Source organism: Arachis duranensis, chromosome 3 (assembly GCF_000817695.3).
Source record: "Arachis duranensis cultivar V14167 chromosome 3, aradu.V14167.gnm2.J7QH, whole genome shotgun sequence".
In the NCBI taxonomy this organism is placed as follows: domain Eukaryota; kingdom Viridiplantae; phylum Streptophyta; class Magnoliopsida; order Fabales; family Fabaceae; genus Arachis; species Arachis duranensis.
Window position 1 is genome coordinate 49,463,935 of NC_029774.3, and position 13,245 is coordinate 49,477,179.

Here is a 13,245-nt window from a genome sequence, read left to right on the forward strand (position 1 = left end):
CTGACCCTGAGGTCTACAGACTTATGCTATTCCCTTTTGCTGTAAGCGACAGAGCTAGGATATGGTTGGACTCACAACCTAAAGAAAGCCTGAACTCTTGGGAAAATCTAGTCAACGCCTTCTTGGCAAAGTTCTTTCCACCTCAAAAATTGAATAAGCTTAGAGTGGAAGTCCAAACTTTCAGACAGAAGGAAGGTGAATCCCTCTATGAAGCTTGGGAAAGATACAAACAATTGATCAGAAAGTGTCCTTCTGACATGCTTTCTGAATGGAGCATCATAGGTATCTTCTATGATGGTCTGTCTGAACTATCCAAGATGTCATCGGACAGCTCTGCTGGAGGATCTCTTCATCTGAAGAAGACGCCTGCAGAAGCTCAAGAACTCATTGAAATGGTTGCAAATAACCAATTCATGTACACTTCTGAAAGGAATCCTGTGAACAATGGGACGAATCAGAAGAAAGGAGTTCTTGAGACTGATACTCTGAATGCCATATTGGCTCAGAATAAAATATTGACTAAGCAAGTCAATATGATTTCTCAAAGTCTGTCTGGAATGCAAGCTGCACCAGGCAGTACTAAAGATGCTTCATCTGAAGAAGAAGCTTATGATCCTGAGAACCCTTCAATGGAAGAGGTGAATTACATGGGAGAACTCTATGGAAACACCTATAATCCTTCATGGAGAAATCATCCAAATCTCTCATGGAAGGATCAACAAAGACCTCAACAAGGTTTCAACAAGAATAATGGTGGAAGAAACAGGTTTAGCAGTGGCAAGCCTTTTCCATCATCTTCTCAACAACAGACAGAGAACTCTAAGCAGAGCCACTCTGACTTAGCAACCATGGTCTCTGATCTAATCAAAACCACTCAAAGTTTCATGACTGAAACAAGGTCCTCCATTAGAAACTTGGAGGCACAAGTGGGTCAGCTGAGTAAGAAAGTTATTGAACTCCGTCCTAGTACTCTTCCAAGTAATACAGAAGAGAATCCAAAAGGAGAGTGTAAGGCCATCAACATGGCCGAATTTGGAGAGGAGGAAGAGGCAGTGAGCGCCACTGAGGAAGGCCTCAATGGACGTCCACTGGCCTCCAATGAGTTCCCTAATGAGAAACCATGGGAATCTGAGGCTCACACTGAGACCATAGAGATTCCATTGGATTTACTTCTGCCATTCATGAGCTCTGACGAGTATTCTTCCTCTGAAGAGGATGAAGATAAGCGTAGCCTTTGAGAATAGGCAACGGCCGAATAGGAATCACCCCAAAAAGCGTAGCCGTAGCCCAAGAAGCGTAGCCGTAGCCTAAGGCATCATTTTTTTTCACTTTTGGCTACACTTTTCAAGTGTACCTGAATGGGTGTTTTTCTTGTAGTGTTGGGAAGTCCTCAATACCTTGTACAATAGGCATCATGACCTTCAAGAAGGCTCTGTATGACCTAGGGTCAAGCATAAACCTTATGCCTCTCTCTGTAATGGAGAAGCTAGGGATCTTTGAGGTACAAGCTGCAAGAATCTCACTAGAGATGGCAGACAATTCAAGAAAACAAGCTTATGGACTTGTAGTGGATGTTCTGGTAAAGATTGAAGACCATTACATCCCTACTGATTTCATAGTCCTAGAGACTGGGAAGTGCATGGATGAATCCATCATCCTTGGCAGACCCTTTCTAGCCACAGCAAAGGCTGTGATTGATGTTGACAGAGAAAAATTGATCATTCAAGTGAATGAAGAATCCTTTGTGTTTAAGGCTCAAGGATATCCCTCTGTAATCATGGAGAGGAAGCATGAAGAGCTTCTCTCAAAACAGAGTCAAACAGAGCCCCCACAGTCAAACTCTAAGTTTGGTGTTGGGAGGTTCCAACCTGGCTCTGAGTATCTGTGAGGCTCCATGAGAGCCCACTGTCAAGCTACTGACATTAAAGAAGCGCTTGTTGGGAGGCAACCCAATGTTATATTTATCTATTTTCCTTTGTTATTTTATGTTTTCTATAGGTTGATGATCATGGGAAGTCACAAAATTAATTGAAAAAGCAAAAACAGCATGAAAAACAGAAAGAAAAATAGCACACCCTGGAGAAAAATTTGCTGGCATTTAAACGCCAGTAAGGGCAGCAAATGGGCATTTAACGCCCAGTCTGGCACCATTCTGTGCGTTTAACGCCAGAAAGGGGCACCAGACTGGCGTTAAACGCAAGGAAAGGGCAAGAAGTTGGCGTTAAATGCCAGAAATGGGCACCAGCCCGGCGTTTAACGCCAGAATTGGCATAAAGAGCATTTTTGCTCGCCACTTGGTGCAGGGATGAATTTTCCTTGACACCTCAGGATCTGTGGACCCCACAGGATCCCCACCACTCTCTCTCTTCTTCACCCATTCCCCAATCATATCAATACCTCTTCCCCAAAAACCCCTCACCTATCAAATCCCACTATTATCTTCACCACTCACATCCATCCTCCATAAAACCCCACCATCCAAATTCAAACCACTTTCCCTCCCAAACCCACCCATAATGGCCGAACCATACACCCCCTCTCCACTCCTATATAAACCCATCTTCACTCCTTCATTTTCACACAACCTACACACTACTTCTCCCCCTTGGCCGAACCACAAAGCCACCTTCATCTCCTCTATTTCTTCTTCTTCTACTCTCTTCTTTCTTATTTTACTCGAGGACGAGCAAACCTTCTAAGTTTGGTGTGGTAAAAGCATTGCTTTTTGTTTTTCCATAACCATTTATAGCATCTAAGGCCGGAGAAACCTCTAGAAAGAGGAAAGGGAAGGCAAACGCTTTCACCTGTGACTCATGGGAGATGGAGAGCTTCATCTCAAGGGTGCATCAAGACCACTTCTATGAAGTTGTGGCCAAGAAGAAGGTGATCCCCGAGGTCCCTTTCACACTAGAAGGGTCAACTTTGATCAAAGGTTGGACCAAGTCCTCATAGACATTTGTGAAGAGGGCACTCAATGGAAGAGAGATTCAAGAGGGAAGCCGATTCAACTGAGAAGGCATGACCTCAAGCCCATGGCTAGAGGATGGTTGGAGTTTATCCAATGCTCAATCATTCCCACTAGCAACGGTCCGAAGTTACTATAGACCGGGCTATCATGATTCATAGCATCATGATTGGAGAGGAAGTAGAAGTTCATGAGGTTATATCCCAAGAACTTTATAAGGTGGCGGACAAGTCCTCTACCTTGGCAAGGTTAGCCTTCCCTCATCTCATTTGTCACCTCTGTTATTCAGTCGGAATTGACATAGAGGGAGACATCCTCATTGATGAAGACAAGCCCATCACTAAGAAAAGGATGGATTAAACAAGAGATCCCACTCATCATGAAATCCCTGAGATGCCTCAAGGGATGCACTTTCCTCCACAAAACTATTGGGAGCAAATCAACACCTCCCTAGGAGAATTGAGTTCCTACATGGGACAACTAAGGGTGGAGCACCAAGAACATTCCATTCTCCTCCATGAAATTAGAGAGGATCAAAGAATCATGAGAGAGGAGCAACAAAGGCAAGGAAGAGACATTGAGGAGCTCAAGCACTCCATAAGATCTTCAAGAGGAAGAACAAGCCGCCATCACTAAGGTGGACCCGTTCTTTAACTTCCTTGTTCTTTATTTTTCTATTTTTTGAATTTTTATGCTTATGTTTGTCTATGTTTGTGTCTTATGATCATTAGTGTCTTAGTGTCTATGCTTTAGAGTTATGAATGTCCTATAAATCCATCACCTTTCTTAAATGAAAAATGTTCTTAATTGAAAAAGAGAAGAATTGCATGAATTTCAGATTTTATAACAGATTAATTATTTTGATGTGGTGGCAATACTTTAACTTCTGAATGTATGCTTGAACAGTACATATGTCTTTGAAAAGGTTCACCTAGTTATGTGTCTGTGGCATGTATGTATCCGGTGGTAATACTGGAAGACAGAGTACTTTGGGCCACGGCCAAGACTCATAAAGTAGCTATGTCCAAGAATCATCATACTTAACTAGGGGAATCAATAACACTATCTGGATTCTGAGTTCCTATAGAAGCCAATCATTCTAAATTTCAAAGGATAAAGCGAGATGCCAAAACCTTTTAAAGGCAAAAAGCTAAAGTCCCGCTCATCTAATTAATACTGATCTTCATAGATGTTTTTGGAATTCATTGCATATTCTCTTCTTTTTATCTTATTTGATTTTCAGTTGCTTGGGGACAAGCAACAATTTAAGTTTGGTGTTGTGATGAGCGGATAATTTATATGCTTTTTGGCATTGTTTTTAGTATGTTTTTAGTAAGTTTTGGTTAGTTTTTATTATATTTTTATTAGTTTTTAGTTAAAATTCACTTTTCTGGACTTTACTATGAGTTTTTGTGTTTTTCTGTGATTTCGGATATTTTCTGGCTGAAATTGAGGGACCTGAGCAAAAATCTGATTCAGAGGCTGAAAAGGACTGCAGATGCTGTTGGATTCTGACCTCCCTGCACTCGAAGTGAATTTTCTGGAGCCATAGAAGCTCAATTGGCGCGCTCTCAATTGCGTTGGAAAGTAGACATCCTGGGCTTTCCAGAAATGTATAATAGTTCATACTTTTCCCGAGATTTGATGGCCCAAATAGGCGTTCCAAATCAGCTCAAGAATTCTAGCGTTTAACGCTGGAACTGGCACAAGAATGGGAGTTAAACGCCCAAACTGGCACAAAAGCTGGCGTTTAACTCCAAGAGAAGTCTCTACACAAAAATGCTTCAATTATCAGCCCAAGCACACACCAAGTGGGCCCGGAAGTGGATTTTTATGTCATTTACTCATCTTTGTAAATCCTAAGCTACTAGTTCTCTACAAATAGGACCTTTTGCTATTGTATTTTCATCTTGGTTCTTATAGTTCCCTCTCTGGGGCCGAAGCCAATGATCACCATTATCACTTATGTATTTTCAACGGTGGAGTTTCTACACATCTTAGATTAAGGTGTGGAGCTCTGCTGTACCTCGAGTATTAATGCAATTACTATTGTTCTTCTATTCAATTCAGCTTATTCTTGTTCTAAGATATCACTTGTTCCTCAACTTGATGAATGTGATGATTCGTGACACTCATCATCATTCTCACCTATGAACGTGTGCCTGACAACCACCTCCGTTCTACCTTAGATTGAGTGGATATCTCTTGGATTCCTTAATCAGAATCTTCGTGGTATAAGCTAGAATAAGACAGTAGGAAAGCAGAGAGACGGAAGGGACAAAGCATCTACATACGCTTATCTGAAATTCTCACCAATGAATTACATAAGTATCTCTATCTTTACTTTTTGTTTTATTTATCTTTTAATCATTAATCCTCCATTACCATTTGAATCCGCCTGACTGAGATTTACAAGATGACCATAGCTTGCTTCATACCAACAATCTCCGTGGGATCGACCCTTACTCGCGTAAGGTTTATTACTTGGACGACCCAGTGCACTTGCTGGTTAGTTGTGCGAAGTTGTGATAAAGAGTTGATATTACAATTGTGCGCACCATGTTGATGGCGCCATTGATGATCACAATTTCATGCACCACCATATTTTTAACTTTATAACAAAAGAACTATGACCTTTGCTCTAAAAGCCATGATTGTTAGACTATAATTACAGTAATATTGGTCATAGTTCAAATGGTAACTTTTGGTAAAAAAAAAAAAAAACCAGTGATCATAGATTAAATGTCTTGTTTATACCTTAATCATGGTTTTAAAAAGGTGACATAATGTCAAAAATATTATAGTGTTCTTTTTATATGAAACGATATATACTTTGTATGTATAAAAAAGTAATGATTATGTGATAAGAGGTATAATTGAAAAGAAAATATTGGATCGATAAAAAATTAATATAAAGAGTAAAATTAAAGTTTATTTCAAATATTAAAGATAAAATTAAATCAATTAAATATTACAGATATTTTAAAATTTTTTAAAAATATTAGAGATAAAAAATATACTTTATCCTTCTTAAGATTTTTATCATTGTTTATTCTGTTATAATTTCATGCCACATGAAGAATTATTGAAGATTGTTATAAAAGGGTAGATCTCTCAAAGAAAGGCAAATAGAGTCTCGCAAGATAATACAAAAGCTTGTGATGAACCAATACTATACTAAAAAATATAGAGATACAAAAATAGTGAGGCTCTTCTTACTTTTTTATTTATCAAAGGTAGTTAGGTAAATTTTACTTATGAAATTTGGTTTAAAATGGATTACAGACATAAGGGCAATATCGGAAGTTTTAACATAGATATTTTGCAACATACAAATAAAGAAAAAAATGAAGGGAAGGTTCTAGCTCTAGTAATTGCTTTGTCTCTCTCATAACACTTCGGGCAGCTTCAACCATTTGAGAAGAGAATTTGTACTTTCCTTCGAACACTTAATTCATTTTGAGAACGCCAGATTTACTAGAAAATGTTCTACTACCATTTTCAGGTTTCTTTAGCTAGATTTATTCATAGTAGATGGGAGGCTCTTCCTGTTTTAGCAGAATCCAGGCATTCCAGAAATAGTGAAAAACGAATCCTTGAGCTCGATTACATCTTGTGCACATCGGATTGATGGAGTTGATTTTAAAATTGAGGATATTCCATCATAGAGAGGCCCTCGTGCATAAAATTTCAAAGACAATTCTTAATATTTGGTTGGCAATTAATCTTCTAGATGTTCCTCCATATCTCTTTGCTTTTACATTCTTCTGGCAAGAATTCAATCGGCAGATGAAAATCTAGAACAGAATTTCATATCCAAAGGCTGTGAAGCTACCTCCTTCTCCATCATCCATGTAACTTTATCTTCATTTTCATGAATTGTTGTATTGAGAATGGCTGATACGATTAGTGAAGTGAAACTTTTTTGAATAATTGTTTGGTTCTAAGTTTTGTTAGGGAGAATTAGATCAAAACCCATTCTAGAGTGAGACCCGAATCAATGCCAAAATTGGGTGTTATAAAAAGTTTTTGACCCATGAATTCTCGTAAATCGTAATAGCAAAACCCTTTTCAACTTCCCACATTATTTCTTTTTCTAGAATTTTCTTTCCTTTAAGGATACTTTTCCAACTCCAAGAATGGTTATTACTCACTTCCATTTTTAGAAAGTTTGAATACTTGTAGTATTTTTTCTACTAGACTTTTTTAAGTAGTGAATTTGGTATGGCCAAGGGTCTCCAACCTTGCTTTTCTAGCATGGCATGATTGAAGGCCTTGAGATCTTTAAAATTAAATTTTTCGTGTATCTTAGGCCTGCAAGAATTATCTACTGGTCTATTGCATTCTATTTTTTGATCTTCTCTGGGTCCACGAACATTGAAACATTTTTGCTGAATTTCTTTAATTAAAGTTTTTCGGAGTTTGAAACAACTTATCATGTAAATAAAAAAATTTTCATTATCACGATCTTAAAAGGAACTTCCCTACCATTAGATGATAAGAGAGCTCTTTTCTAGTGACTCGGCTTTTGATACACTTTGTCCTTAATATAGTTAAAATTTATTTTTTTAATCTCTGAACCACATTTGGTAAGTCAAAGTATTTATTTTGGTTTTTAACATGAGGAACAAGTTGTATCTCCGCTGAGTGTTTCAGATATGAATGGGTGTATTCTTACTAAAAAAACTAAAAATTTGTCTAGATTAACCTTCTGACTATCAATCTCTTCGTAATAGCTTCTGACACTTCTCCTCAATAACTTTGCGAAGAATAAATGGTTGATTTTAGGATATCTTTGATTGAGTCTCAAAGCAAAAATTTCTAGCCTTTTTTCTCCTCTATGTAGTATATAAGAGAGTCCTTTTGCACAAAACAGAAAAAGATAGGGAGATAGAAGGTGACCTCCTTGCCGTACTAAATTACTTAAGTTGCAGAAATTTTTAAGTTATGTTGGATTTAATTTTTCTATGATAGATTTATAGGACAAATGTCGGAGTAGGATGTCTAATGGCTCTTTCTTGACCCTTGTTTACTAGAAATTGTAGAGTAATAAAAGGTGCATAATAGAATACTTAGGATTGCATAATGTGATTAAATGTTTGTGTGAATATGTATACCTTGTGAAAAATAACTGATATTATCATTTGGTGGAGGCCTCTAATTTAAGAAACTCGGCCGAAATTTCTTAAAAGGAATTTAAATTTCGATGTGATTTTACGTTTATGTTTTTATTCAAATTGTTTACCTTGTGAAAAATGTGACTATTCGTTGTTGGAGGTCTCTAATTTAAGAAAAAAACGTTACTGAAGATTTTCTAAAAGGTGTTTAAAGTGACGAAATTATTAATGTCTAAGTTATTTTCTATTTTTGTGATCATAATTCTAAGTCATCATTTGTAGATGTATGATAACTACATCATAAGTAAGGAAAATTAAATTTGAGTATTTTAATGGCATAAATACTTTTGTTGCACATGCATTCAACATTAAACCATTGGTACAATGATAAAGCAACATGTTCTAATTCTCGTAAATTAGTTTTTGGATGCTATTCTTTTTTCTTAGGAATCAACTTGGTTATATGGAAGAGCAAGAAACAAAATGTTATTAATTGATCTTCAGCAAAGGCAAAATATAGAGCTTTCACATCAGCAACACGTTAAACTCAACGGATAGTGTACATCATAAAGGAACTTATGCTATTAGTGGAAAAACCAATGTCTACCTACTGTGATAGTCAAGCATTGCGATGTTGTTTTGAAAATTTTCTTGACAAAATGATCAAATTATTACTTATTAAGTCCAAAGACTAAACTATAGGTATCCTCACAAAGGTTTTAGCACCCAAGCCATTTGCCACATACCATTGCAATTTTGGACTACTAGAAATACATACACCTAATTTGAGAGATGGTGTAACTTAAGCAACCAATACGTAACAAAAAACTACCTAATCTTTTTTACTGCTATCTGCTATGATGAGCTAGAACTAATCTTTTTTTATAATCAATTATTTTGTTGTTCTAAATAAATTTGCTACTCAAATAATAGTGAATCTCATTTTAATAATCTCTCTTTTAAAGTTCTTCACTCTTCCAGACACCTCTCACACGTGATTTTGAAAATTAGTTCAAACCAACTGGTCGAATCAATAGAACCATGAATCGTTGAAAAAAGTAGTTTGACTCAATTAGAAAAGTAACCCGAAAAAAATAAATTGAAAATTGAAAAATAGAAAATTGAATGATCGGACCAAACCAGAAATCGATCAATTTTTGAAATTGAGGCAAAAGTGAGTTATCTAGCTGGCAGGTCAAGGTGAAAAAATATCCGATAGTGAGATTCTACCACTTCAACAACAACAATGACATCCTCCTTCACTAGTGCCCTTATTTATTCTTCTTCTTTCTTGTAGTCTTTCTACCTCGTGTTCTTTCTCTCTCGTTTAAGCTTTGGATCATCTCTTTTCTTCTTCTTAGCCCAGTGACGGCAAAAGCGATAACAATGTCAGTGGCCCTATAGCTAGTATCGTCTCCTCCCTTTTCTTCCACATTAAACTCTCTACTTTTTCTCTCTTTCTAATTCTATTTCTCTTTCTCTCTCTTCGCCTTTCTTCCTTTCCTTTTGCACGGCGATGACAACTCCTCCTTCTACCATCGTTGTCTTCTCCTCCTTCCTCCTTCCTCCATTCTTTCTTTCTTCTACCTTTTCCATGTTTTTTTCTTCTTTGTTCTCCGATTCTTTCTCTTTTTTTTCTTTTCTTTTTTTCTTTGGTTTCCTTAGCTATTGCGTGTGTGGTAGGCAAAATTGTGATTTCTGATAATGGCATTCATGTTCGTTCTCTCCCTAGTAATGGCGCCAAAAACTTGGTGCATGATACCATGGTCCAAACATAACTTCACAACTTCATACAACTAACCAGCAAGTACACTAGGTCATCCAAGTAATAAACCTTATGTGAGTAAGGGTCGATCCCACGGAGATTGTTGGTATGAAGCAAGCTATGGTCATCTTGTAAATCTCAGTTAGGTGGATAATAATTGGTTATGGAGTTTTCGAATAATAATAATAATAAATAAACAGAAAATAAAGATAGAAATACTTATGTAAATCATTGATGGGAATTTCAGATAGGCGTATGAAGATGATGTGCTCCTTTTGAATCTCTACTTTCCTACTGCCTTCATCCAATCCTTCTTACTCCTTTCCATGGTAAGCTGTATGTAGGGCATCACCGTTGTCAATGGCTACATCCCATCCTCTCAGTGAAAAAGGTCCAAATGCTCTGTCACAGCACGGCTAATCATCTTTCGGTTCTCGATAATGTCGGAATAGAATCCATTGATTCTTTTGCATTTGTCATCATGCCCAACAATCGCGAGTTTGAAGCTCGTCATAGTCATCAATCCGTGAATCCTACTCGGAATACCACAGACAAGGTTTAGACTTTCCGGATTCTCATGAATGCCGCCATCAATTCTAGCTTATACCACAAAGACTCTGATTAAGGAATCCAAGAGATATGCGCTCGGTCTAAGGTAGAACGGAGGTGGTTGTCAGTCACGCGTTCATAGGTGAGAATGATGATGAGTGTCACGGATCATCACATTCATTATGGTGAAGTGCAACGAATATCTTAGAACAGGAATAAATTGAATTGAATAGAAAATAGTAGTAATTGCATTAAAACTTGAGGTACAGCAGAGTTCCACACCCTTAATCTATGGTGTGTAGAAACCCCACCGTTGAAAATACATAACATGATCACAGGATCAAAAATACAATCCAGGATGTCTAATACAATAATAAAATGTCTTATTTGTACTTGACTAGCTACTAGGGTTTACAAAAGTAAGTAATTGATGCAGAAATCTACTTCCGGGGCCCACTTGGTGTGTGCTTGGGCTGAGCTTGAGCTTTACACGTGCAGAGGCTTCTTTTGGAGTTGAACGCCAAGTTATAACGTGTTTTTGGCGTTCAACTCTGGTTCGTGATGTGTTTCTGGCGTTTGACTCTAGAATGCAGCATGGAACTGGAATTGAGCGCAAGTTTACGTCGTCTAATTTCGAATAAAGTATAGACTATCATATATTGCTGGAAAGCTCTGGATGTCTACTTTTTAACGCCGTTGAGAGCGCGCCATTTAAAGTTATGTAGCTCCAGAAAATCCATTTTGAGTGCAAGGAGATCAGAATCCAACAGCATCATCAGTCCTTTGTCAGCCTTCTTATCAGAGTTTTGCTCAGGTCCCTCAATTTCAGCCAAAAAATACCTGAAATCACAGAAAAATACACAAACTCATAGTAAAGTCTAGAAATATGAATTTTACATAAAAACTAATGAAAACATCCCTAAAAGTAGCTAGATCCTACTAAAAATTACCTAAAAACAATGCCAAAAAGCGTATAAATTGTCCGCTCATCACAACACCAAACTTAAATTGTTGCTTGTCCCCAAGCAACTGAAAATCAAATAGGATAAAAAGAAGAGAATATACTATAAAGCTCAGAATATCAATGAATATTAATTCTAATTAGATGAGCGGGACTTGTAGCTTTTTGCTTCTGAACAGTTTTAGCATCTCACTTTATCCTTTGAAGTTTAGAATGATTGGCATCTCTAGGAACTTAGAATTTCAGATAGTGTTATTGATTTTCCTACTTAAGTTTGTTGATTCTTGAACACAGCTACTTTTTTGAGTCTTGGTCGTGGCCCTAAGCACTTTGTTTTCCAGTATTACCACCGGATACATAAATGCCACAGACACATGACTGGGTGAACCTTTTCAGATTGTGACTCAGCTTTCCTAAAGTCCCCAATTAGAGGTGTCCAGAGCTCTTAAGCACACTCTTTTTGCTTTGGATCACGACTTTAACCACTCAGTCTCAAGCTTTTCACTTGGACCTGCATGCCACAAGCACATGGTTAGGGACAGCTTGATTTAGCCGCTTAGGCCTGGATTTTAGTTCCTTGGGCCCTCCTATCCATTGATGCTCAAAGCCTTGGATCCTTTTTACCCTTGCCTTTTGGTTTTAAGGGCTATTGGCTTTTTCTGCTTGCTTTTTCTTTTTGGTTTTAAGGGCTATTGACTTTTTCTGCTTGCTTTTTCTTTTTCTTTATATATTTTTTTCGCCATTTTTTTCGCAAGCTTTTGCTATTCACTGCTTTTTCTTGCTTCAAGAATTAGATTTATGATTTTTCATATTATCAATAACATTTCTCTTTGTTCATCATTCTTTCAAGAGCCAACAATTTTAACATTCATAAACAACAAGATCAAAAATATGCACTGTTCAAGCATTCATTCAGAAAATAAAAAGTATTGTCACCACATCAATATAATAAACTAAATTCAAGGATAAATTTGAAACTTATGTACTTCTTGTTCCTTTGTATTAAAACATTTTTCATTTAAGAGAGGTGAAGGATTCATGAAATTATTTATAACCTTAAGACATAGTTACTACATACTAATGATCATGAAGTAGAGACACAAAACATAAACAAACATATAGCATAAAAACCAAAAAACAGAGAATTAAGAATAAGGAATGAGTCCACATTAGTGATGGTGGTGCTTTCTTCTTGAAGAACCAATGATGTCCTTGAGCTCTTCTATGTCTCTTTCTTGCCTTTGTTGCTCCTCCCTCATTACTCTTTGATCTTCTCTAATTTCATAGAGAATGATTGAGTGCTCTTGATGTTCCACCCTTAGTTGATCCATATTGTAACTCAAGTCTTCTAGAGAAGTGTTGAGTTGTTCCCAATAATTGTTGGGAGAAAAGTGCATCCCTTGAGGCATCTCCGAGATTTCTTGGTGATGAGCTTCCTCATGCGTCTCTTGGGATCCATGAGTGGGCTCTCTTGTTTTCTCCATCCTCTTCTTAGTGATGGGCTTATCCTCCTCAATGGGGATGTCTCCTTCTATGATAACTCCAGCTGAGTAACATAGATGGCAAATAAGATGAGGAAAAGCTAGCCTTGCCAAAGTAGAGGACTTATCGACTATTTTGTAGAATTCATGGGAGATGACTTCATGAAGTTCTACTTCCTCTCCATTCATGATGTTATGAATCATGATGGCCCGATCCACAGTAACTTCGGATCGGTTGCTAGTGGGGATGATGGAGCGTTGGATGAACTCCAACCATCCTCTAGCCACAGGCTTGAGGTCCAGTCTTCTTAATTGAACTAGCTTGCCTTTGGAGTCTCTTTTCCATTGAACTCCTTCCACACATATGTCCATAAGGACTTGGTCCAACCTTTGATCAAAGTTGACCC

At 37.4% G+C, this 13,245-nt stretch overlaps 1 non-coding gene across 1 annotated transcript; it reads right to left on the minus strand.

Annotated features, from left to right (window-relative positions):
- Nucleotides 1-155: 155 nt before the first annotated feature.
- On the minus strand, nt 156-263 carry LOC127746155 (small nucleolar RNA R71). The gene has a single exon (XR_008007774.1). It is a non-coding gene; the product is annotated as a small nucleolar RNA R71 (small nucleolar RNA).
- Between the last annotated feature and the right edge of the window lie 12,982 nt (nt 264-13,245).